A 24852-nucleotide genomic window follows, 5' to 3' on the forward strand; every position below is an offset into this window, starting at 1 on the left:
TGTGCCTGGCATTAATCTTTTAATCCTCTTAGATCATTTGGTTTATTGTCCTAATCTGCATGTTTTCATTGTCTTTCTATTACAAATCAAAAAGAATCTAGCAAGTACTAGAAAATATTTTTATAAAAGGAATTCGAGACTGCTAATTTGGTGGATATAAACTTAAACAAAACTGTTTCAGTTTCTTTCTCAAATTCCATGCATGTATATCCATCTTCTAGGGGGGTTTCTCTCTTTTATGAAAAAAACAAATTTTTCTAAGACCTATCCACAAAGTAAGTATGCTGTTAAAGTACATAACTATAGGGAATACGCTTGAAAGTCAGACGATTCAAACTGCGTAATTGCACACACAGCAAAGAACTTGTTCAAAGACCTGCGTCTTCCGGGGAATTTTGTTTATTTTGCTTTTTTCTGTCTTTTTCAGAGTGAATACCAGACTTACCAAGGAGCACTAAATTCAGTATATAAAGGAAAAATAACTTGTATGTGAGATGTGATGTAAACGCAACTAGCCAACTGTCACTTAGATGAAAATAAAACCGATTGCTGAGCCCGAATTGAATAATACATTTATTCAACAGTTGCTTCAGGAAGCCTGAACGTTTAACGTTCCGTTAAACGTCCAACTCTTGATTTCGGCTCAGGCCATGAGCTCATGGTTTCGTGAGTTCAAGCCCCACATGAGGCTCTGCGCTGACAGCACAGAGCCTGCTTGGGAATCTGTCTCCCTCTTTCTCTCCAACCCTCTCTCATTTGCTCTCTCAAAATAAATAAAAACAAACTTGAAAAGAACAGATAGGGGCGGTGGGGGCGAGAAAAAAAAGAACAGTTGCTTCATCTGGCCGTTGGCTTACTGTCTTCAAGAAGCACATCAGAGAAGTAGAATTGCCTCAAGTATGTTAACAATATACTCTTTATCAGTAGTGTGTACATGAGGCAATTTTCCTAAATGGGCAACTGCTTTTAGATTTCTAGCAAACGTTTCTGACAAGGAGAGTTTTACTTCATTTTATATCACAATATGTTGAACTATTCTTTTGAAACCCATTTCATGTTTGAGACATGATATCAAATACAATATTCCTAGTACCTAGCACAGTGATAAGTACTTAGTACACATTTAAATTTTTTAAAATAAATAAGTGAATTTTGTAGCCTACAACTTACTTCATTTTAAAGGTTTAACTTGAAAAGTACGGTATACTCATTGTTTTTAAATCACAGCATATACAATTTTTGGTTTAGTCCCGTTAAGGCTTTATAACCAGAGCAGAGCAAGAGAATCTTTCATGAACTTTCTCTCCAACAGCCAGCATAAGCTTCAATAATCCAGTCAGGAGATTTTAAATTATAAAAATAATGAGTGAAGCCTTGTCTGTCTCATTGGAGGGGAAAAAATCTCTAATAACATTACAGGAAGGATAATTTAGCCCCTTTATCCAAATGCCTCACGGTATATTGGAAAGAACATGGACACTAGCTCCACTCACATTTATTCAGCAAATATCTGTTGAAAACCTATGTCAGGTATTGTGTCAAAAGTGAGCAAAGTAGACAAAAAGTAAAGGAAAGACAAACAAGCAGGTCTGGCCAATCTTACCTTTGTTTGGCGTGTTCCATTCAGCCTTGTGTTCAAAATTCATTTTTACCACTTAAATGACTTTAGACAAACTGAGATCCCAAAGTCTCAACCCAACCTGTCATTTGCCTACTTTCGAAAGAGAAACTGATGTTTAAAATATTGTACTTATACCTTAACTTTACTGTATGACAAACAACCGTCCAACCTGGACCCGAAGTGGCAATTCAGTCCCAATGTCAAGGAGACATTGGAGAGTGGAGGGAGCTGTGTCAGATACAGCACATGGCCCTTGGAAGTGGCGTGGGAAGCTCATTCCTCAACTCCAGTCACAGATAATACAGGTCCAGCACGACCAATCCTCTCCATTTCTCAATTTCTCAGAAAGTTAGATTTATGCTTTAGCATTGGAGAAAAAAAAATTTTTTTTCCCAATTATAAGCACTCTGAAAAGTCCAACAAAACACATCTGATGGTCAGACATGCCTTGTGTACTCTTGCTTGGGCCTCCACTAAACATCTACCCTAAAATAATTTTGTGTGTCTGTATGTGTGTGTTGGTTGGAGGTGGTGGTGGTGAGGAAATCAAGGGCATCATGTCCTACAGAGTGGAGAAGTGGAAAAGAAAAGAATGTGAAAGTTTAGGTCTACTAGAAGTTGAGTTCACATGTTGCCTTGCTTCTTTTCATTAGTTGAAATAATTTATAACCTCTAATTATAAATTAATTGAGATCATTCAGAGCTCTTATAGTAACTTCCCCTCTTCATGAAATCGACCGTGATAGATTTTATTAATTTATGGCATCATATCTAACAAAGTTTTGGTGGCTTGAAACTTCTCAAAACCACCAGAAGAACTTGGCAAAATTACTTCCATGTGCTCCAATTCTGGTGTCCAGCTTAATTGCTTGACTTGATAGAAGATGATAGAAGGGGTCCTATGCCAGTTAGTTTTCTGTCAACTTGACTGGGCTAAGGGATGTCCAGATAGCTGGTAAAATGTTGCTTCCTGGCATGTCTGTGACGGTGTCTCTGGAAGAGATTACATTTGTATTAGTAGACTGAGTAAAGAAAGAACCTCACCAATATAAGTGGGAAAACCATGAGCCAATTTCTGAAATAAATAAATACATAAATCCATCCTAATTATATTTCTCTGGAGAACCCTGTCTAATACAGATATTTTGGTATTTTGGTGAGATTAGTATTTGAAATGATGGGATCAATGAAGTGGGTGACCCTCCCCCCCAATATGGGTGGGCATCATCCAATGCATTTAGCATCTGAATAGAACAAAAGACAAAGGAAGGAGGAGTCCATCCCCCTTTTTTTTCCTGTCTCACTGATGAAGCTGGGATGTCTCATCTCATCTTCTTCCTTTGAACATCCACTACCCAGGTTCTCAGGCCTTCAAACTGGGACTGAATTACATCACCAGTTTTCCTGGGTCTCCAGCTTCTAGAGGGCAGATCATGGAACTTGTCAGCCTCCATAATGACATGAACCAACTTCTCGTGAGAAACATATCCTATTAGCTTTGTTTCTCTGGAGGACCCTGACTAATACAGGTTCTTTTCTGAACCAGAGTAAAAATGTTGCAGACCAGACTGACTCTGGCCAACCCAGGGAGTTTGCTGATTTCCTGCGTCTCAGCTTTCATTGCCTCATACGGTGACTATCAAAATCTCATCTTCACCATATTTCACTCCCAACATTCTACATTTTTAAATCCTTAATTAATTTTTGGCTTAAATGGAGCATGTTCATAATTCTTCTTTATAAAAATATATTTTAGTAAAAGCTGGTACTTAACTGAACCTTTTTTCAATTTCAGTTGGTCCAAAACTTACCTACACTTAACTACCGAAAGAACAACTCTAGCAAGGACAGCCATTCCTAATCAGTGCCAACTGTTCTTTAAAAAAAAATGTCAAAGCATTTCATATCAATGACCTGAAATGACAATAACCTGGATTTCTGACAGCCTACAAGAATAAAAAGGTTTCTTTTCTTGATAATTACACCACATCTGGATAGTGGTGAAATGGGAAGAGTTTCAATGACTCAGTATTGTACAACACCAAAGGGGTAGGGGAAAGACAAGCAAGCACAAGGAAACTAAGAGCTACCAACTTCCTTATTTCAAAGAAACAGAAGTACTGAGAAATGGAAGCTAACTCTATATTATCCAGAAACGGCTTTCAGCTCTCTGATCTTCCCAATCAGTGTTAGTTTTCTGATACTGGTGAAATAATTTATTAATCTCCAGCAAACTCTCAGTTGCACACTCTGAAATGGAAAGATGGAGGTGATACAGAAACATCACATGGGAAAGAATCAGTGGAATATTTTTTTTCAAGTACCGTACATGTTTGGCTTTGGCAGGAACCTCATGCTTTCGTGTAGTAACATTATATTTCCTTTCCTAATCAAGTTTGGATTAGTTGAAATGAAAATTAGTTTCTGTTTCCTAAGCCACTGAAAACAAGGGAGGATGGCTTAGAGCATTCTTCTGGCTAAAGCGATTGCTGTTTAACCAAGGATGTGCCACAAAGCAGAATCCCACACTCCGATAATCTGGAGCTCAATTTAACACAATTCTGCATAAAAGAAATCCAACATTCATGACTAAGAGAACCCAACTCAAAAGCAATAGCATCACCTTCCTTCACTCCCACCAAGTGAAAATAAACTGGAGAATGGCTAGGCTCCAAAACAGTGAGTTGCTAATCATCATGGTTTTCGCCTCTTTCAGAGGAAATGAGATGTAATCCAACGCCTGCATGTGCCTTTTCAGGAAATTGCTCATCTGTCTAATTAAGCTCTTCTTTCTTCACAGGTCTGCAGATACACTGAACAGACATATGGTTTCCAGAAAACCTTCTTGCCCTCTTTCTGTTGGTCACTGGAAATTTCTGAGGTGATGGAATCTCCTTAAAATGGAGATTTTTTTTTTAATCTCCATTTTAAGGAGATTCCATCACCTTGTATTAATCACTGGCTACACTTCACTGACACTTCATTAGAAAGTGTCATTTCCTATCGGGAAGCACTTTTGAAAGAGCATAAATTAAAAGGCCTTAGAGACAATGCAGATGGCTTCATAAACCTTGTCACTAGAACTACCATAGAGCATCTAGCTGCTCATAGACTCCAAGTTTATATGTACTCAGGCAAGAATGTTCCAGCTTGTTTATTTGCTTTTCCAGTGGAATAAGTATTGTACTTTGCCCTCTCCTCCTTTCATAGCAGACCACAGAGAACCTGCCCTCTGTCCTACCTTCCACCAATTACCTTTGCTTTATTTCCTGTCCTTGCAAAGTTAGTATAACCTACTTCACTTCTACCACCATCATTTACCATTTCCTTCCTTCTGAGTCAGCTTCTCTATTTCTACTGCAATTAAAGAACAATGTAACAGACATTTTTGGAGTCCAATGTCAGATCCTGGGGACATGAAACAAAATAAGATGAATATTTTGTCCTCAAGAAACTTGCAGTCCACTGGGAAGAAAAATACCGAATTAACCCCAACCCCCTCATCCCATTACAACACGTGTTAAAAAAGAAAAAGCAAAAAAAGAAATGTCTTATAAAGAGCATGTTAAAGAAGCCAAGAGGAAGATGCAAGACGGACTTATCCTCTCTACTTATGGAAAAAAAACTATTATTACTTTGAAATGCTTTGATACGTTGCCAATAATACTGCTTAAATATATGGTCATTCGTACATAATTAGAGAAGGGTGGCTACCAAGCGTCCTCTGCCACTGGCCTATTGAATCTAAAATACTTACAAGAAAGAAAGCTGATTCTTATTTATGAAGTTACATGCACACAGAATATAATAAGTGAAGTTAAAAGAAACGAAGATCATAGCACTGAAGTCTGTTGAAGCCAATAACCTCCACCACCATCTCAAAAAGCATAATACAGGGATAATAGTACAGGCCTAGAACCTACGTCTCATTCAGCTTTACCCTCTGCGTAACCTACCTTGAATCAAAACTGCACAACTTCTTAGATCTGTTGAAAGGCATCACAATAGAGATAATTATGGGCCTTCAAGCAAATCTCTGAATTTGAGATTTAACATTCCAGTAGTTCTGGAATGCTTTCAGCTCTATTCATGCACACCAAAATGGTTGGGAAAGGATTTAGTTCATCTCAGTGCAACCCAAGCCTGTAGGCTCCTAACATCTGCTACATTTATAGGGTCAGAGCAGATCCAGGCCGAGTCAGTTCCATTTCATTCAACAATTATTTGAGCCGAGGGAGTCCTTATTATTTGAACCTACATTATGCCCCATCTCACAGTTACCTGGTCGCTTGGGGAAGCACAGAGGCACCATCCCACAAAAATATTCACAAAGGGGCAGACTGATCTCTTGTAATACTCAGTCGCCACTTACCCTTCACTTGGCCCTAGCTTATATCTCCACCCATCACATCAATACCAACTGTGACTTACAGTTTAGATGTTGTAGACATTTAATCAAACAATGCAAATGCAATGCACTAGATTGCCAAGGAAAATGACAAACATTGCAAAAGTAGTATTTCATAAGATTGGTGAAAGTGATTTTGGAAAACTCCTTGGATCACACACAGAAAAAATGAATTGGCAGAGGTGAATCTATTAAAAATTAATGAATAGGAGGGGCACCTGGGTGGCTCAGTCAAGTCAACATCTGATTCTTGATTTTGGCTGAGGTCATGATCTCACAGTTCATGAGATCCAGCCCCACGTGGGGCTCTACGCTGACAGAGCAGAGCCTGCTTGGGATTCTCTCTCTTCCTCTCTCTCTGCCCCTTTGCCACTCAAGTGCAGTCTCCTCTGAATCTGTCTGTCTCAAAATAAATAAACTTAAAAAAAATTATGAACAGGAAATCAAAAAAGATATGAGTGTGATAAGCATGGCAAAAAAAATAATTACTTGATAAAAGAGATTAACAGAGTCCATTAGGATAATTGAGAAAGCCCTCACTTAAGGCAAAAAAATAACCTTGATTGTAATACAAAATGTATACATCCATTAAGTGAAGATTTCAATATTGCTGTAGTATCATTTTGTTAGAAAATGAGGCTGAAAAAGAATGATCAGTATTTGACTCCTTTCTGTTTTCTTAAAATACTAAATATAGTTTTTTTTCAGTAACGGATACAATTTTCTCTTTCTTCAACTGGCCATGTTAAACTTAATGAAAATGATAAGCATTAACAAGGTTCTGGGGAAGATGGACAGTGTACTTAGGAGAATAGTTTGACAATATCTATCAAGATTTTTTTTTTTAATGTAGTTGACTCACAATGTTACATTAGTCTCAGGTGTACAACATAGTGATTCAACAAGTCTGTATATTACGTTCTGCTCACCACAAGGGTAACTACCATCAATCACCCTACAAGGCTCTTACAATACCATTGACTACCTTTCCTATGCTGTACCTTTTCTCCCTGTGACTTACTCGTGCCATAAAACTGGAAGCCTGTACCTCTGCTCCCCTTCATCCATTCTGCCCGTCTCTCCATCCCCCACTCCTTTGGCGATCATCAGTTTGTTCTCCGTACTTCTGGGTCTGATCCTGCTTTTTGTTTGTTTAGTCATTGTTCTGTTCTCAGAGTCCACGTATAAGTGAAATCATATGTCGTTTTCTTTCTCTGACTTATTTCTAAAGTGCTAAATACAATTTGACTTAAATTGATTTAAATATAAGCAAGAACAAACAAATGATCACCAGGAGATCTAGTTTCCCTTTGAAGGCGCAGAACCAATCATACTTCTTTTTCATTATTCTTATAAAAAAATATTTTAGGTCGATTCATTTTCAAAAGACTTAAAGATATATATTTAAATATGCATATGTATATATTTAGTAATTTTCCTCGGATAATGAAGACCCATTCGCTATTGCAGCCATGGTCCTTGTCCTGAAGAAGCCTCTGAAATCCTGCCAGGCTGCATCACCCATCAAGTCACAGGTGAGGGCTATGGCTGCAGCTAGTGCAGAGGAGTCGTCCGAATGTTGCTCCCACATATCCGTGGTCAATTAACTTGGTGCTGATGAGAGGGTTTTGCTACTTATTGTAACCTAGGCTTTTCCTCTGATTACAAGGAAGGACCTACACACTAACTTCATTTTCCCAGGACTCATGAAAGAACATCCATCAAAGAAAAAAGTCTCTATTGAATTCCAGGTGCCTCAGGTGGCTAAGGATGCTTAGTTGGAAAGGTCAGGTGCAATACTACAAGGCACACGTAAGCACAAGAGGATCCTGCCCTAAATCAGCCTTTGGGTAAAGCAAACAGCCTCCTCCACCCCAAACACCCTGGCCCTCTGGTCACGGAAAGTTTTCTGGAACTCTGTTGGGAAAACTCTGGTCTCTCTACCATAGGCTACAAAGCCCTCCATGGGAATCAATTTTATATCAGCCCTTTTCTTCTGAAGAGGTAACCTTGTACAACATAAAAGAGCCCAGATGTTTGGAGTCAGACAGGGGAGTGTCAAATTCCACCTCTGTGTTTACAAACTGTGTAACTGGGACACATTTCCTACCCTTTCAAAGCCTCAGTTTCCACCTCTGTGATATAAAAGTAATAAAAGCTACCTCACGGAGCGGCCAAAAGACTGCAAATGAAGCAATGGCTCTGAATGCCCAACAATGTGCAGGCTCCACAGTAGGCACACTTTTAAAAAGAAGTTAGTTCCCACCACTTCCCCCAGGGCTAGAGAGATTATGGGGAAGCAGAACCCCTCTGGCACCTGGTGGGAAAGGAGGAAGTGAAAGGCGAGTAAGGGAGTGAGGAGGAAATGGAGAGGGTGAGACCCACTAGCCTTGCCAGCCCCCCCTCTCCCCCACCCTGTCCCGTTTCACCCACGACTGCTTCTCATTTCACAGGGATGAGGGTGATGTGTCAGAAAGTACAAACTCAGTGCATCTGACTCAGAAACCGGGCCAAGTTGTCCAGTTTAATACATAATCATAAATAAATACAATCACCCTGATCTAATGCCGAGGCATGGCCACTCCCAGCCGAGCGGTTCTCCTATCACTGGAAGGAAACCCGCTCCGGCCGGCCGGCATGTGACGGTTGCTAATGGTTTTCTAATCTCAGTGTCAAACCTTTCATGAATGAGGCTCGATGTGTTTGTGTGTGTGTGTGTGTGTGTGTGTGTTTTAAAATGGTATATAAAAGAAGGTCTTTTTCAGAACTTGGAAAAACATAGATTCAACAAAAAACTGGCCAATGTTTATGTTAGTCTTTATCTTCAAGGTCTGAGTACTTTCATCTGTAATCAGTCAACAAATATTTATTAAACCCTAAGAATATTTGCTGTGCCAGGCACTGTGAGTAATACAGAAGAGGCAGAAGGTGTGGACTCCACTCTCAAGAAAACTGCAACCAGCTGGGGTGCACAAGACCAACCCCAGTATGAAATAACTGGCCAATGGGACAAGACAAAACCTCTATGCTCTAGTGATGGTGTGCAAGAACATCTCCTGCCTCAGAAAGTTGTCCTGAAGCTCACCTACCATGATACAGAGAAAGCTCCTAGCAGGAGCAAGTGTGTTTAACAAATTCATTTTCCCTTCCCCCTGGGAGAGAATCTAGGGCAGAGCAATGTCAAGGCCACAGCAGCAGGCAGTTACAAGGAGGAGGTTATCAACAACTAATGCTGCTGAGAGATTTTGACAAAAAGGAAGTTACAACTGACCATTTAGAGAACTCTTTCTGATGTGTGATGATCAAAGTCAGTTAATAGCAAAGAGTTAGGAAACGAAGGCATATCTAGAAAGTGAAGGCAAACAGGCATAAACTGTACCTTTGAGAGGCTCAGAAGGGAAAAGGAAGAGAGCCATAGGATCTACTGATGGTCATTCTGTTTCTTCTTTACAACATGGATCTCTGTTTAAAAGATTTTTCTACAAAGGGGGAAAGCATTAAAATATTCTAGAACCTTCTACAGCTCGAATCTGAAGCCGACAAGGCGACCACAAGGCATCATGTCTCCAAGGAACCCAAAAATAGATGGAACCAATTCCTTTTTTAATTTTTAATTTAAAACATTCTAAAATAAAAATAAAATCACTTCCCTGGGATTAAAAAAAAATGAACAGCCTTGTTTATTTTATCAGAATGTGATATAACAAGGCAGGCAAAAATAGTGGTTAATTAGTTTTGTCTACAGTATAAAGTTAAGGGACTTTTGCCTAGGATCTTGCTAATCTTTGTTCAAATTATTAAGAGTTAGTCTATCCTTTAAGCCAAGAAACATTGACTTATTTTATTGGCTTTTTATATCCTCCTATCACTGAGTAATATTATAGAAAATATAGGGATGTTCATGGTAAACCCTTTGCCCTCTTCAACTCAATATAGACGACAGAAAATGTATAAACAACTTGTGTATAAAGGACAGCGTGACCAATTTAATAAAAGGCTAAAGATATTAGGAGGAGAAAAGAGAAAGAAGTTAATTCTGGGCTGGGAGAATGGAGTTTTCCAAAAAAAAAAGGATTTAAGTTGTGTTTTGAAGAAAACAGGAGTTTCTACGGCAGATAGATACGGCAAAGCCAAAGAAAGGGTGAGGGGAGGTGCATTTCTGCTGGAATCCAGGCAGGAAGAAGGAACGAACAAAACCAAGGGTCAGGGCGCCTGGGTGGCTCAGTCAGGTAAGCATACAGCTTCAGCTCGGGTCATGATCTCGCGGTTTGTGAGTTTGAGCCCTGCATCAGGCTCTGTGCTGACAGCTCGGAGCCTGCTTCAAATTCTGTCTCGTCTCTCTCTGCACTTCCCCCACTCAGGCTCTCTCAGTCTCTCTCAGAAATAAATAAATGTTAAAAAATTAAAAAACAACAACAACAAGGGTAACGAGGGCAGTCGTCACCAAGACACCAGTGCGACAGCATAAGACATTTGAAACATCCACTGCACCAAAACAGACCTGACCAAATGCAAGTCCTCTAGATGGAATATCCACACCTCTGGGCCTTTCTGTCTCATTCATTATTGCATTATTACTCATGCCTCTGTTTCCTAACTTCACATTTCAGCTCTAGGATCTGTTTTTTTTTCCCCCCATTGTACTCATACAGCAGAAAGAGGAAATAACTCATCCAGCAGTGGGGATTTCTTCGTCGGGTGTTGAAGAGAGATGCTGGGGGTGGCTGACTCGGCCAAAATGTTTCCTTTTTCTCTTGCTGTTTGTCAGATATTGCTGTTGAGCAACCCTGGTCAGTGTCATCAACATGCAATCTCATCTGATTTATCTTCCTTTACTCACTCAAACTCAGCCCTTTGCCCCCTTTTCTTTTCTGGCTCATTTAGAGTTTCACAACCTCTTACCTTTAATTGCTGAGTAAGTGTAACATGTTGTGTGTCTGGCATCAGATATTATAATCACCAAGGAAAAGGACTCATGGTCACAGGAATCACTGTGGCTATCCGTTGCACCTTAATCTTTTCTTTGCTAGTATTTCGTTTTAAAATTACATTTCTATTTTTCTCACAGATTCAGACTCAAAACAATACATTTTTGTGGCTATCTTTTCCTCCAAGTCCCTCCCTTTTGAAATGTGGATGACTGCAATAAACATTCTCACGAGCTCCAGAGAGCCCCTAGCGTCAGGCTCTCTAGAGACCCATAAAAAAAATTCCACACCAATAACCCATTGATACAAGTACAGGCAATGGAATATTTGTGTCTAATGGAATCCTAAAACTGGCCTTCAGTGACACACATAGAAGAAATTAACCTCATTTGTAGGTCAAAAGCTTTTACAGTGTCCTAGAGGCAGGGCCACCACGGTTACCTCCTTCACCCTGCAAGCACAGATATGGGACCTTTATACTTTATCCCCAAGTGAACCCGACTTCCTATGGATCAGCCAAGAACACTCTCCCTGCTCCCCCAATTTCTCCTGTGTACATCCATCTCAATAGGAAGAAAAATGACTTGGGTTTTGATAGAGGCTTCTTGAGCACAATTCCAGATCTGATTGTTAAATACACATATGCAGTTTGAGCCTAGTGAGAGATATGGATGTACTAAAAATGGCTAAATAAAGCAGGAAAGAAAAAAAAAAAGGCCGCAAGTTGATATTTTCAACAGTCTGTAGCTTTTATAGACCCTGTCACTCCATCATGACGGTGTCTGGACTCACAGACTCAGGGGCGACAAGCATTTTTAAAGCATTCAAACCAGGAAGGACTGTAAATACATTACAACGTTTCCAGGATCTCCCTTCACGTCCCTGGATGCAAGCGGGCCACTCTACCTATTATCTTTTTATATAAATATCTTCTCTTGCCCATAAATCCTGAAAGGGTCAAATTCTGGGAAGTCACTTGTTGTCTCTGTCAACACACAGAGGAAGCACGTGCTGTAAGATGTTTCCTGCCTGAGGCCATCTTTGCTTCCAAGTTGCTGCTGTATCCACAAAGCCTTCAACGGCACCTGGAGCTTAGTAGGAGTTCAGCGAATATTTGTTGAATACTGAATAAATTAACAAAGAAAAGAGGCTTATTGTTGGTGAAGTGTCCTCTTAAGTGCCTACCTGGCCAAAAGTCAGCCTGACTGAATCAACCAATCTCGATGCTCTCTAAATCCTTGCCATTTTCTTTTTTATTAGGCTTCCAAGTGTTTCTAACCTTTTGAGTTTAGCCTGGGTATGGCCCACCAGCTCCAAGCAGACTAGCAACTTTTAAGGCTGTCTTGGAATGAGATGGCTTATTGAAATGGCTTCAGCACCACTACCTGGCTTATCTTGGTTCTCACAGTCCTCAGTCCTAAATTCCAGAGCTACGTGGATAGAAATCCATATGCATCATGCTAACATAAAAAAGTGAAAATGAGGGGGGAGGTGGTTATGAAATGTGATAAACAGGCTCTAAGATGTCTTCCAATGATCTCTGCCTCCTAGTCTCCGTGTCCTCATATGGTCCCCCCTTCTTGAGGATGGTCTGGACTTAGTGCTGGCTTCTAACAAATTCAATACTGTAGAAGTTATAGTGTATCAATTCCAAGACTTGACTATAAAAGAGTGCTGATTCCATTTCATCCTCTCTCTCTCTCTCTTTCATCACCTACTCCTGGGAAAGCCAGCTGTCATGTGGAGCAGCCCCATGGAGAACCTTCTGTGGCAAGGAACCGAGGTCTCCACGCCAACAGCCAGTGAGGAACTGAGGTCTGCTGACGACCTCCTGGTATGAGCTTGGAAGTGGATTCTTCACCCCCAGGAAAGGCTTCAGATGACTGCAGTCCTGGCCAACAGCTTGACTGCAACCTCAGGAGACACCCTGAGCAGGAATTCCCCACAAGGCAGCCCAGATCTCTGACCCACAGAAACATCAGAAAATAAATGTTTGTTGTTTTAAGCTGCCAGATTTGGGGGTTGTTACATATTTATAGAGAATGAATACATCAAACTGGAGGTCAACAGACACTTTTCTTAAAGGGCCAGTTAGTAAATATTTGGGGATTTGCCGTGTGTCTACTGCATTCGTCCGTTTCTGCCATTGTAGCCCAAAAGCAGTCAGAGACAATTTGTAAATGGTTACACATAGTTGTATTCCTACTTAACTTACAAAAACAGTCAGCCAGTTTGTGGGCTATAATGTGCCGATCCATGCATTAAACCGGTGTATTTTCAGTCTTTATGGTTTCTTCTGTATCCTTGTCCTGAAGCTACCCTATCAAGAAACAAACGTGGTCAATTCAGATGATAGTTTCTCCTATAATGTGAAGGGGATATCCTTCTCTATTAGTACTCTTAAAATTACTGTTAAAAAGGGAGGTTGGGCTACTCTGGGTAAGTCAAGTAAGATGCAGGGAAAGTACCTTCCAGAGTTGGAAAAGAAATAAAAATCCAGACCTTTTTAAACCCAGGAGAATTTAGAAGGAGAATAAAGACAGGCGGTCTGAGGAGATAAGGTGTCCAGCTTCTACAAATCCTTGGCAAACACTATGCACAGTATGAGGGAAATGCTTTAGATACATCTGGATAAGCACAAGAATCCTAAGAATGTCAGAACTGGTCCCCCGTTTGCCTGGATATAGTGGAACGCTCAAAGCTGTGAGAAGAAACGCTGAGCCATTTAGACCAAAGAAGCCCAAGACTGGTAGCACAGCTTCGGTGAAAGGAGACCTAAAATAAGGTTTATAGCCTCCCATGCGCTTGGCACAGAATAGAGAAGATGCAGAAGTGCTCACGTGGCCACCCAGAAGTTGCAGAAATGCTAAGACCACTTGGTCAGCAGAGTCCAGGGCTGGTTAGGGATGGAACCTCATTGACAGAGGCAATAGCAGTGTCTACTGTAGGTAGCAAGGGAAGAGACCAGATTTTTACTTCTTCCTCCTCTCTGGAAAGAATTCTTTCTGCATCTTACTTTTCTTTTCCCCAAAGGACCATTCTCCTAGTGCATACTCAAAGGTCAGAAGGACCAGCTATAACAGCAGCACATTTAGCAGACACCAACAAGGAAAGATTAGTGGAAACAGATCCACAACCAGAGACTTATGGATAAGCCCCCTCTCCCTCATTCCCAAGAAGATATACGGCCCCCTTCCACACCACTGGCCTATGTGTCCCCTTGGCAAAAAGAGAGAATGGGAAAATAACTCTGGGAGAGCAAACATTTACCCAAAAAGGAACAAGTGACCCCAACACACAACAGGTTAAAGCAGAAGGGGTTGAAATACTTTTACTTGATGAGTTCACATTGTTTTTCCTGCTAGCCAGTGGAATGGGGCCTCATGAGAAAGTTTATCTCAGCTATTATATTAGTTTTCTATTGCTGCCACAACAAATTGCCATAATCAAGGTGGCTTAAAAGAGCATGAATTTCTTGATCTTACAGTTCTGTGAGTCAGAAATCCCACATGAGTCTCACTGAGCTAAAATCAAGGTCTCAGAGGCTATTTCCTTTCTGGAGGATCTATCCTTTCATTTCTCAGCTCCTAGAAATGGCATGTATCCCTTGGTTCCTGGATCCCTTCTCCCATCTTCAAAGGCAGCAATATGGTATCTCCCTGACCATGTATCCATCATCACATCTCTTCCTCTCACCCAGCTTGTAAGAGATCTCCATTTTTAAGGCTTCGTGTGATTAAACTGGACCCACCTAGGTAAGGTGACAGATGCACAGGTTCCATCTGAACATCTTTGGGGAGGGAGGTGACATTCTGTCTACTGCAGCTTTGGGGAGGTACATTCCACTTCAATGTGTGCCATCAATAAATTTGGGAGCCTGAGGATAATAATACCCAATATTTCACTATAATTTTACTCAGCACATATTGTAATGTAAAAACTTCCCAAATATAACACATTCTACACAAGGAGCTAATTCCTTTACTCTTCAACTAACATTGAATTAAAAATTTAGGGGAAAAATCACAAACTATGCCTATTGGAGGTAGCCGTCTCACTCAAAAAAAAAAAAAAAATCCAACAGCTCTTACAAACATTCACCTAACCAAAAGCGCATTTCCTTGTAGAATTCTCCAAACAGAAATGTATGAGCTAGTAACCAGTAAGAAATAGACAAGACTCTTCAGGGAAAGGGTCTTAAAACCACCCCCTGAAGTCCTGTTTTGCTTCGATTAAAGCCTAACAAGCCAGTATGATCTGTCATTAAATTAGGCAGCCTAATTAATTATAGAATGGCACCAAACATGTAAATCATATAAGAGACTCCTACCAGAATAACACTTAATGTTTGAGGATAACACTATAAATTATGTGCACTCCAAATAAACTAATATTGCCATTATTATAAACATTGATACATGCATATTGCTTGAGAATTTTGTGTTAGTTTTAGTTGTTTGGAGTTCATGTCTTTGTTTTGGGGGCTCTTTTTAGTTTTCAGACTATTATCCAAGTTGAAGCTATATTATGAGAATTATTATTGTTATTCCTTTTAGCCATCTCTTATTACTAGAATTTTAATTTTTTTAATAGTTATTTATTTTTAAGAGAGAGACAGTGAGAGCCTGGGAGGAGCAGAGAGAGAGACAGAGGGAGACACAGAATCTGAAACAGGCTCCAGGCTCCAAGCTGTCAACACACAGCCCTACACAGGGCTCGAACCCACAAACCAGGAGATCATGACCTGAACCAAAGTCAGATGCCCAACCGACAACCACCCAGGTGCCCCTTATTGCTAGAATTTTTTTAAAAATGTTTAATAATCAATTATTGATTCAAATAAAACACATCCATGTTGTATATGATGGCCTTATCTCAAATGAGTTTTTAAGCATTGGGTTTGCCATAAGTTAGACCACTTCCACAAAAGGATGTTTCAAATATAGAGAAGGAAACAGTGAATGAAATTCCTTTGGAGAAATTAAATGTTTTGGGTTCATATTGGTTGCGGTCATCATTGGTGTCATATGCATTGATAGACTTGTACTTTTCTGAGGTCTTACAGCCACTAAAAAGAGCACATTTTTTAAATTATAAAATATTCAGCTTAATGAAATTGCATAAAGGCCAGTTTTCATTATTTTATTCTTGTTGTTGTTCTGTTTTCTTTAGTTTTTTAGAAGTAGCTGGATTACAGTAGCACCAAAAACCATAAAATACTTAGGAATAAATCTAACCAAAGAGGTGAAAAATCTATACACTGAAAACTATAGAAAACTTATGCAAGAAATTAAAGAAGACACAAAAAAATGGAAAAATATTCCATGCTCCTGAATAGGAAAAAAAATTGTTAAAATGTCAATACTACCCAAAGCAATCTACATATTCAATGCAATACCTATCAAAATAACACCAGCATTCTTCACAGAGCTAGAACAAACAATCCTAAAATTTGTATGGAACCAGAAAAGACCCCAAATAACCAAAGCAATCTTGAAAAAGAAAACCAAAGCTGTAGGCATCATAATCCGGACTTCAAGATGTATTACAAAGCTGTAATCATCAAGACAGTATGGTACTGGCACAAAAACATACACTCAGATCAATGGAACAGAAAAGAGAACCCAGAAATGGACTGACAAGTGTATGGCCAACTAATCTTTGACAAAGCAGGAAAGAATATCCAATGGGATAAAGACAGTCTCTTCAGCAAATGGCTCTGGGAAAACTGGACAGCAACATGCAGAAGAATGAACTTGCACCACTTTCTTACACCGTACACAAAAATAAACTCAAAATGGATGAAAACCTAAACATAAGACAGGAAGTCATCAAAATCCTAGAGGAGAAACAGGCAAAAACTTCTTTGACCTTGGCTGCAGCAACTTCTTATTCAACACATCTCCAGAGGCAAGGGAAATCAAAGCAAAAATGAACTATTAGGACCTCATCAAAATAAAAAGTTTCTGCATAGCAAAGGAAACAATCAACAAAACTAAAAGGCAACCAACAGAATGGGAGAAGATATTTGCAAATGACATATCAGATAAAGTGTTAGTATCTGAAATCTAGAAAGAACTTATCCAACTCAACACCCAAAAAACAAAATCCAGTGAAGAAATGGGCAAAAGACATGAATAGACACTTCTCCAAGTAGGACATCCAGATGGCCAACTGACACACGAGAAAATGCTCAACATCATTCATCATGCGGGAAATACAAATCCAAATCACATTGAGATATCACCTCACACCTGTCAGAATGGCTAACATGAACAACTCAGGCAACAACAGATGTTGGCGAGGATGTGGAGAAAGAGGATCTCTATTGCACTGCAGGTGGGAATGCAAACTGGTGCAGCCACTCTGGAAAACAGTATGGAGGTTCCTGAAAAAATAAAAAATACAACTACCCTACGATCCAGCAATTGCACTACTAGGTATTTATCCAAGGGATGATCAGGTATGCTGTTTCAAAGGGACACATGCATCCCAATGTTTATAGCGGCACTATCAACCATAGCCAAAGTATGGAAAAAGCCCAAATGTCCATCGATGGATGAATGGATAAAGAAGATACACACACACACACACACACACACACACACAGAGTGGAGTATTACTTGGCAATCAAAAAGAATGAAATCTTGCCATTTGCAACTACGTGGATGGAACTAGAGGATATTATGCTAAGCAAAATTAGTCAATCAGAGAAAGACAAATATCATATGACTTCATCCATATGAGGACTTTAAGATACAAAACAGATGAACACAAGGGAAGGGAAGCAAAAATAATATAAAAACAGGGAGGGGGACAAAACATAAAAGACTCTTAAATATAGAGAACAGACGGTTACTGGAGGGGTTGTGGAAGGGGGGATGGGCTAAATGGGTAAGGAGCACTAAGGAACCTACTCCTGAAATCATTGTTGCACCATGTGCTAACTAACTTGGATGTAAATTATAAAAAATAAATAAATTATAGGGAAAAAAATAAACAATTTTAAAAATAAAATAAAATAAGAACTAATTGCAATTATCTTCAGTCCTTTTCCAAAGCTTGCTTTTTAGGCAAGCTTTTATCCATTTTACAGAAACTTCCCTCAGGAGGAAGGAAAGGATCAAAACATACATATTTTATTATTTTATTTTATTTGTTATGATAAATAAATTTATTTATTATTTTTATTTATTTTGAGAGGAATAGAGCAGGGCAGAGAGAGAGAGAGAGAGAGAGAAAGGGAGAGAGAATCCCAAACAGGCACCACACTGTCAGCACAGAGCCAGATGCAGGGTTGGAACCCCCAAACTGTGAGACCATGACCTGAGTCAAAACTGAGAGTTGGACACCTGTCAGAGCCACCCAGGTGCCCCACAAAACATTCTTTTTAATAATTACCTACACTTCTGCAACTTTTCACCTTCTACTTTGTCCAGTCACCTGAAGACATACAAAGATCAGTGCAATTGGTCATTTGACAAAAACTAGTCGCTTAACAATGAATGAAGCAGCAGCATGTGGACATTTGTCGTATGTGAGACACCTTCAAGTAGCTAAACCAAACATGGACACAACAGAAGGGAAGGTTGCAAAGGAACGTAAGAAATGTAAGATTAAAAGTTGTGGAAATTTCAAGGATGGAGAGATGGTACAACTGGGTAGGTTAAAAAAAAAAAAGTGTATTACGAGGATGGGGCATTTGAACTGAGCCATGAACATCCAGGTAGCTGTAATGATTGAGGGGAAGGGTTTATCAATCATTAGGAACAGCAATAAAAGTTCTTAATTTTTCAGAGAATCAGAAAGCAACACACATATCCCTATATTTACAAAAATGTAGCAGATACAGATCTTGACCACACAGAGTAGTAGAAAAAGCACAAGGCGTGGATATAAAAAGACATAGAGAATGAGGAGTGTGGTCTAGTCACCATGTGGTCACTTACAATCCTGTTACCTTAGAGAAATTACTTCATCCTCCTGAGCCTCACTTTAACATTCTGTAAACATTGAGAGTAATAAAAAACAAGACGGCATTATTGTTTTTGTAAGCAAGAAGTGTAGCTCCTGGTACAACACGTTATGTTCGAAATAAATGTTAATTATTTTATTACTATATAGTTTCTCCATAGCAAAGATCTCACAGATCTTACTACTTCCTTACTTGTAGATAAATTTCCTCTTTTAAGATTACTCTGCGTCTAACTTCTAAATTCTCTTTCTAAAATTAACTCTGGGATCTTGAGACTAGAATAATAGAATTCTCACATAAAATTTTTCCAGGAGCCAGCTACTGCAAAACTGCTAAATATAGAATATGCAAAAAAGAGGGATATGGAAAAGTATGGACATATAGGAAAATGATGGCTATAAAATTTCAAAATCACATTGCAAAATGCCAAATGCTAGAATTTCCTATAAAACTTAATTGTGTTTATTTCAAGAAGAAATATTTTGGAAAGTTTGGTTTGAAAAGTTCCTCACATTTTGGCCTACCACTTCCAATAATGCTGGAAATTCACTATCAGTCCTCATACTGGAGATGTATCATTATCTAAACAATCATTTCCATTTCACAGAAATCCCAGGACTGTTTTTCTAACAATTGAGCCATAACAGTGCTGTTCCCATGGTTACCAAGAGTTCTAATTTCAGTTCCTCAATATGCATTTTATCATGTAAGATTGTACAATGCTTCAGAATAGGCCACTTTTAGTTCCACATGCTCTTTCTATTATTTTTCTCCAAGTTTCTCACACCCAATCCCCACTTAAGCTTCCTATTTTGCTCATTTTTTGACTAAAGTTTGTGTACCCGATATATATAGTGATCATGTTTCTGGCCAATAAATACAAAGCAGTGGAGAAGTTCAGGGACAGAAATTGGACAAAGATTATAAGAATTAGCTCCTCCTCACTGTCCGTGGCCCTAGATTTAGCCATAATCATGGTGGTAAAGGAAAGAACCACATGAATCCCAGATTATGGGGTCCTCAGTGATTCAATGATTCCAATTTTATCTCAGTTTGAATTTATTGACAACAAAGGAGTTTGATGTTCACAGCTCTGAAAGGTGCTTTCTCTAGAGATTATAGAGTCTTATACCAGAGTCCATAGAATGCACTTCAAAGGTGTTCCTCCAAATGTCTGAAATTATGTGTAGAGAGGTGTGTGTGTGTGTGTGTGTGTGTGTACATGCATATAACCCCATGTACCTGAGGGAATTCAGCTGTGGAGGTGGGAGACAATGTCCATAGTCTTAATCAGATTCACAGAAACATGCATACAGCAAAGATAGTTTAAAAGACACTTCTCTTGGGGGCGCCTGGGTGGCTCAGTCAGTTAAGCGACCGATTTCAGCTCAAGTCATGATCCCATGGTCTGTGGGTTTGAGCCCCACATTGGTCTCTGTCTGACAACTCAGAGCCTGGAGCCCATTTCAGATTCTGTGTGTGTGTCTCTCTCTCTCTCTGCCCCTTCCCTGCTCAGGCTCTGTCTATTTCTCATTCAAAAACAATAAAAAAAAATTTTTTTTAAAGACACTTCTCTTGGACAAGATCTGTGTTTTGGGAAAGCACTTGGAAGGGCCAAGTTGTTAATAAAAATTAGTATTATCTCCTCAGTCATTGAGGGGTATTTGGTAACATTAGTATTATCTCCTCAGTCATTGAGGGGTATTAAAATTGGGTATAAAATTTTTGGAAAATCAATATGGAAATGTTTGATAAGACTCATAAAGATGATCCTCCTCTTTGATCCAGTCACTGTATGATAAGGAATATATTTTTAGAGAAAAAAATTCAAGAAGGCAAAAAAGTAAAGAGATATTCATTTTGATATTATGAATGATAAGAAAAATTTAGAACCCAATATTAGAAACTTGTTGAGTAAAAAATGTGACATCAGCACAATGAAACATTATAAGGTCACACATAAGAATATTCTATAGGAAAATATAAAATGTTTATGATGAAATATTAAATGAAATCACCAATGCAAGTATGTATAGTATGAGCAAAATGATTATAAAATATGTAAGCTTTTGAACAATAAATTTTGAAGTAGTTATAATAAAGTAATGGAATTTGTAGATTTTGTTAGTTTAAAATCCTCCCAAAATTTGATATCCCATAAGGTAAATGTTGAATTAAAAACAGAGACCTCTTGGGAGTGCAAACTGGTGCAGCCACTCCGGAAAATAGTGTGAAGGTTCTTCAAAAAATTAAAATACAACTACCCTATGACCCAGGAATTGCACTACTAGGTATTTATCTAAGGGATGATCAGATATGCTGTTTCAAAGGGACACATGCACCCCAATGTTTATAGCGGCACTATCAACCATAGCCAAAGTATGGAAAGAGCCCAAATGTCCATCGATGGATGAATGGATAAAGAAGATACACACACACACGCAAACACACACACACACACACACACACACACACACAGTGGAGTATTACTTGGCAATCAAAAAGAATGAAATCTTGCCATTTGCAACTACGTGGATGGAACTAGAGGATATTATGCTAAGCAAAATTAGTCAATCAGAGAAAGACAAATATCATATGACTTCATCCATATGAGGACTTTAAGATACAAAACAGATGAACACAAGGGAATGGAAGCAAAAATAATATAAAAACAGGGAGGGGAACAAAACATAATAGACTCTTAAATATAGAGAACAGACGGTTGCTGGAGGGGTTGTGGGAAGGGGGAGGGGCTAAATGGGTAAAGGGCATCAGGGAATCTACCCTTGAAATCATTGTTGCACTATATGCTAACTTGGATGTAAATTTTTTTAATTAAATAAATAAATAAATAAAAGACTTCTGTTTGAACATGACAATTTGAAGGTATATTTTTAAAATTTTTTTAATCTTTATTTATTTTTGAGAGAAAGAGACAGAGTGTGAGCAGGGGAGAAACAGAAAGAGGGGGAGACACAGAATCCGAAGTAGGGTCCAGGCTCTGAGCTCTCAGCATAGAGCCCGTCGCAAGGCTCGAACTCACGAACCACAAGTTCATGACCTGATCCAAAATTGGATGATTAACCAACTGAGCCACCCAGGCGCCCCAAAGACACATTTTGAGCTTCATTCCTTTCCCACACTTCACTAGAATGATATCTTCACAGAAGATATGGAAGGGGAAAAAAGCAATAAATTTACAAGGAAAATGAGGACAGAGAAAAAAATGACAGCATCAAAATTTGGAATCTATGAAGCCAACAAACGAAGATGACTAACATTAAAAAGGGGAAAAGTTAAACATATGCCAGCAGTGGAATAAAGTCAGGAATAAGCTTGAACCCTGGAACATTTCAAAATCAAAGACATCTTTATCTAAAAGAGACATAGAGGTGTGGCTCAAACAGATTTGAAAGCAAATTCTGGATCATAGCCGAAAACAATTAGACCCATTCCCTGCCCAGGTTCACCTTGCCCAAACTGCTCAGCCAGAGAAGTTTCCCTTCCCCACCCAAGGAAAACTATTCTTTAGAGGGATTAAAGCAGGACAATCTTATACTGTGAACGGCTGAAGTCAAAGTGACATTCTGAAAATAAAGCATTTAAGGGACATATCAAAGAGTGGGGTCCCTCTCCCGTCCTCAGTCCCCAGAATGCACCAGCATCCAAATTAGATCCCTGGGAAGGAAATTTTCAGCTGACCAGACTGTGAGAAAAGATCTACAACTATTGATGGTTGTGGTTTGCCCAGTAAAATATCCAAATCATATCATGCTGGAATAAAGCCCATCAGAGATTCCAGACAGCTTCTTAGTGCATTAAACGTAAATATGAATGGACACCCAGAAGACACAAGACATTTGAGGAAAACTTTGAGCATAAGGGACAGCAACCAAAACAAACAGTAAAAGAGACTGGGAGGGATGAGACAGGGTAGAGACAGAAAAATTCTTCTCCAAACAAATATCTACAGAAAGATAAGAAAAGATATTACAGCCATGGAACAGTGAGAAAGATGCTGGTTTTAACAGAACACTAAGAATACAAGAAAGAGCTCTTGAAATGAAAAGTCTGATATTAGAAGTTTAAAATGCAGTAGTGGGATTGGAGGGTAAAGTGGAGACAGCCATCTAGAATGTAAGACAAAAGACAAACAGAAGACAAGAGAGACAGTCCAGAATGCCCAATATTTAACCAACGGAAGTTCTAGATAAAAAGAATGGAGAAAAGAAGAGGCAAGAATGTGATGTGTCCATCACATTCTCAATACAATAAAGAAAACTCCACATTAAGGTTTAAAATCATGAATCTTCAAAATACCAAGAGTGAAGAGATCTCAGATCTTTCCAGAAAGAAAAGCAGATCAGAAGCCAAGAATCAAAATGACATCAGACCTGATTTTCTGAAGACAATCCGGGTGAGAAAGTAATGCTTTGAAAATTCTAAGAGGAAATGACATCTAATATTGAAGTCTATACCGAGATAAATTATTCATCAAGAGCGGTAATAGGCTTGAAAGGTTTCAAAACTGTAGTTCCCATGTTCCTTTTCTCTGGAACTAGTGGAAAGGATAAACCAAGAAAGAGGAACCAAGAGATGGGAACCAGGAAACAGTCTCCAACACAGGAGAGAGCTGAAGGGAATTTCCATGATGGTGATGATGAAGGGGGATCCCAAAGACAAAGCAGTGCAGCTAGACTAGGGAACATCAAATCTACCCATCCAGGAGGGATAGCTTCAATGCTCTTAACTGAAACCGAGAAATTATTTGATAAATTTGAATGCACTGAGAGAGGATTTATAATCTGGAAAAAATTTGGAGTTGAATTGAGATAGGTACTCGGAAAATGAAACAAAAAGAAAAAAGCTGGACAGTGATGACTCCAGGAAAAATAAAATTTATATGGGAAAAGAAACGAAATGAGAGTCCATTGCCCAGTTCATCTGTGAATGAAGTCTACGTGGTTATAAAAATATAAACACTGAATATTGATTTCATGTGAAAGAATGAGAAGATTTTATCTGGAAAATGGGGGAGAAAAAGTGTTTCTATTGAGGGGGAGAGGCATGTATCACAAAGTTAAATCCTTGGCTTCAGGGTAAAAAAAAATAATCAGTAGCATCATTTTAGGGAAAAAAAGTCACTGTAAGCATGTTATTAGAATGGTGGAAGCAAATACTAGAAGTAATAAGTATGAGAACTTAGAAATGAAAATTGAGGCTAGAGAGGAGTTGAGGAGATGACTGATATTTTTAAAAGTAAGTCTTACTGACTTTCTAAACATGTACATAATGAAGAAAATAAAGTCAAGAGAAGAAAACAGACAATTATAAAACAGGTAACATAGAATGGGAAAGTAAAACCGAGTCCCTTCCTAGATTCAGTTTCATAAAGGTTCACTATTCCAGAAGACATTCAAACTGCAGCTTCCATTAATATTATAAAGTGAAATCAGAAAGAAAAAAAAAGAAAAGGACTAAAATTATTAAGAAAAAAAAGACTCATAACAGGAATTTTCCAGGACTAAGAACATGAACATTTCAGTAAAAAGCTTCTACTAAGTGCCTCAAACAAGAAAGGAAAAACACTCCAGCTTAGATGCATCATGATAAATTTTTTTAGAACATGAAGGATAAAGGAAAATCCTAAAAGTTTCTATATAAAGAAAAATGCAAATGGGACTAAGACTGTTATCAGATTTCACAAAAGCAATACTGGATTTATTTTCTTTATTCTGTTTTCCTTAGATTTGCTTTTCTTCTCCTAACATTAATATAAATGATTATATTTTCTTATTCTCTTTAAATAATGAAAACATTGCAAAGTTATACATGTTAATATGTTTGAAAGCCAGTAGTTAATAAAACACTTTAAAAAACAGCAGTCACAATGAAAGAAAAATGGTTTTAAAATTAGGGA

General features: G+C 38.7%; 1 long non-coding RNA gene across 3 annotated transcripts in view; it reads right to left on the bottom strand.

Moving 5' to 3' along the window:
- Nucleotides 1-2345: 2345 nt before the first annotated feature.
- Nucleotides 2346-24852, bottom strand: part of LOC115519406 — a 48634-nt gene continuing 26127 nt past the window's right edge. For 2 of the 3 annotated variants that reach the window (XR_004343893.1, XR_003970491.1), the window contains 2 exons: nucleotides 13173-13277; nucleotides 2346-2614 (listed from right to left, as the gene is read on the bottom strand). This is a non-coding gene — a long non-coding RNA (uncharacterized LOC115519406). Of the gene's footprint in view, nucleotides 2615-13172; nucleotides 13278-18358; nucleotides 18401-18917; nucleotides 18963-24852 lie in introns of those variants that run through there. The other variant, XR_004343894.1, reaches the window with a different exon arrangement.

The sequence above is a fragment of the Lynx canadensis genome, chromosome B4 (assembly GCF_007474595.2).
Source record: "Lynx canadensis isolate LIC74 chromosome B4, mLynCan4.pri.v2, whole genome shotgun sequence".
Taxonomy (NCBI): Eukaryota; Metazoa; Chordata; class Mammalia; order Carnivora; family Felidae; genus Lynx; species Lynx canadensis.